Source organism: Myotis davidii, unplaced genomic scaffold (genome assembly GCF_000327345.1).
Source record: "Myotis davidii unplaced genomic scaffold, ASM32734v1 scaffold1103, whole genome shotgun sequence".
Lineage (NCBI taxonomy): Eukaryota > Metazoa > Chordata > Mammalia > Chiroptera > Vespertilionidae > Myotis > Myotis davidii.
In genome coordinates, this window is record NW_006294065.1 from 141,064 (window position 1) to 144,287 (window position 3,224).

Genomic DNA, 3,224 nt, shown 5'->3' on the forward strand with positions numbered 1-3,224 from the left:
ATGTTCCTAAGATTCTTTCTTGTTTTAACCTTTGCCATTTTAATTATGCTGTGTCTTGGTGTGGACCTCTTTGGGTTCATCTTTTTTTAAAATATATATTTTATTGATTTCTGAGAGAAAGGGAAAGGGAGAGAGACATAGAAACATTAATGATGAGAGAGAATCATTGATTGGCTTCCTCCTGCATGCCCCACACTGGGGACTGAGCACACAACCCAGGCACGTGCCCTCGACTGGAATTGAACCCAGGACCCCTTAGTCTGCAGGCCGACGCTCTATCCACTGAGCCAAACTGGCTAGAACTTCTCTAATACATTTTTATTGATGTCAGAGAGGAAGGAAGACAGAGAGAGAAACATCCATGATGAGAGAGAATCATGGATCGACTCCCTCCTGCACACCCCCCACTGGGGATCAAGCCCACAGCCGGTGCATGTGCACTGACCGGGAATCAAACCCGGGACCCTTCAGTCCGCAGGCCGACGCTCTACCCACTGAGCCACACCGGCCAGGGCTCCTTGGTGTGTCTGACCTGCCGACCGAACTCGAGTCCTAATGTCCTGGCCCAACGTGGAGGGCCATTCGCTTCTCCCCAGACGCGTCTTTGTTCAGACCACGCCCCCCCGTCCGAGGGTCCTGTCTCCTTGACCTCTTGACCTCTTGACCTCTGCGTTCGAAACCCTTTCCACCCTCCCGGCCGGTCAGGAGCCCCTTCCTTCGTAGAGGCCTCCCTCTCCCCTCTGACCCCTCCACCTTCCCCCGCCCGACTCCAGCCCGACCCCCCCTCTGCCTGCGGTCAAGGTCTTGTCCGTCTGCTTATCTCCCAACGCGCCCAGGGCCTGGACCGGGGCCTGGTGGGGCGGATGGGAAGATAGAGGCCAGGGGATCTGTGTCATCCATGTGTGCGTGGTCCCCGGGACTTGCTGGGGGGGCGGAATCGCTCCTCACTATCCCCCCAAAGAGCCCACTGAACCCCTAGACACAGACCAGAAGGGCGAGTTGGAGAGAGAGAGCAGCGAGTGTCTAGCCCCGATGAGCTGCTGTGTCCTCGGCCCAGGCTGGGCGCAGCCCCCCGTTTCCTGGATGAGGGGGTGCCTGCTGGCTCTGACGCTTCTCCTCGCACCAACGCTCTGGGCTCAGACCGGACGGACAGCGCTCCTGGCGCCCAGTTCCAGGAGGAACCGATGGAGGGGGCCCTTACTTAACGCACACGAGAAGTGAGACAGGAGGGCCCTGTCCAGGGCCCCCTCTCCGCTGGCAGGCGTCGGCCGAACCCAGAGGACACAAAAGCCGGGGATCTGCTGGACACCTGATCTCCAAGGCCACGTCCAGACTGTGGGCGAAAGGGGCCACGTGCTGACCGGACAGCTCAGGGGGGGCCGGCGGGCGGCCTTGCAGACCCAGAGACCTCAGGTCACCACACAGGAGGGGCTGACGTTAAACGTGAACTAGAAGCCGTGGTGGGGGGGTCACCTCCTAGGCTGGCGTCTTCCCCGACAAGGGCAGCCTGTGCCTTCACGGGGCCCGTCTGTCTTTTTGCCTCTGTGGTCACACACCCTGAAATGTCTGGGTGCCTGATAACGTCCCTTTTTCCGATCCCACAGGGATGGGGCCTAAACCGGCAGTCGGACATCCCTCTCGCAATCCGGGACCACTGGCTCCTAACCACTCCCCTGCCTGCTGGCCTGCCCCCCCCCCCCCGCCCCCACCCTGGCTTTCTCCCCCCCAACTGCCCCCCACCGCCAGCCTGCTCACGCCCAATTACCCCTCTGCCAGCCTGTTCGCCCCTAAATGCCCCCCCGCGGGCCTGATCACCCCCAAATGCCCTCCCCTTCTAGCCTGATTACCCCTAACCACCTCTGCCTCAGCCCCACCACCATGGCTTTGTCCGGAAAGTTTCCCAGTCTAGTATAAATAGAGGCCTGGTGCACAGGTGGGGGCCGGCTGGTCTGCCCTGAAGAGAGTCCTGGATCAGGGTGGGGGTCCCCTTGGGGGGCGGAGCCTGCCTGGGCGAGGGGCCTGAGGTGGTTTGCAGGCTGGCCACACCCCCTGACTTTGTCCAGAAGAACATCTGGAAGGTCTCCAGAAGGTCTCCCAGTCTAATTAGCATATTGCTCTTTTATTAGCAGAGATTGTCCCTGCACCCACCTAAGTGTGTGTCCATCATTTTGCCTTTTATCCAATCCCAGGGCTTCCCCGCTTTGCTTGCTCCCACCTCCCTCGTCTATCCCCAATGGATCTCTGTCAACCACCTACGCCCCTCCTTTGATCGCAATGTAAAGGGTGTCCCACAATTCACGCAAGAAGTAATTTTGATAGAAAACAGGTTTATAATGAAAAATTGTAATTTTTTTAGTGATTCGTAAAGCAGACAGTCTAGGGTTATGTGTGGAATAGCCCATCGGGTCCGTGGCCTCCCCGGCTTTGCTGGCACAGACACAAAGCCGCGGTCTCCATGGGTCTTCACTGTCCCGGCTCCTGGGCCGTCATTGGTCCTTGGTGATGCTCATCCAATGGAAGGGACTGACATCCAAGGGCAACAGATATGAGAATCTGAGTCAATCAACCGAGTCCAATCAGGCTTTTGTTTGTTGTTGTTATTGTTGTTACTGCTCACGCAGAATGCAAATCTTGCGCGAATTTTGGGACACCCTTTATAAACACAGATGGAACCCCCATTCTCCGGAGTTTTATCTCAATCCATTGAGGTTCTGCTGCCCGGCATTTGCCCACAGTTTGGCTCAAATAAACTCACAAAAATTCTTTACAGGTTTCAATGGTTTTTTATGTGAACAAGACGCTTTTTAAGGACCAGGGAGGTCGGCCTGCGGTGGCTCCAGGCAGGAAGCGAGCGGGACCTGGGGCCGACTCGAGGGGGATCGGCCGAGGTGGGCAGGGCTGTGTCCCCATGTCCGTCCGTCCAGGGAATCGTGGGGGCCTCGCCGGTGTTATGACAGAGGTGAACGGGATGTGGGAGATGTTGGGGGGTGGGGGGAGGCACAGCTCAGGCAGCCACACCAGCCCCAGAGGTGAGGGGAGCAGGGTTCGGGAGCGACCCAGACGCAGACAATGGTGCCCGGTCCCTACGTGGAGCCAGGAAGGAGGAGCCTTGGGGTGGCCACTGTGAGTGTCAGAGGCAGGAAGGCAGGCGGGGGCACCCTCTCCGCGCCCTCCTTCGGGTGGGGAAACTGAGGTCCAGGGGAATCGAGGTGCCAGCCTGAGCG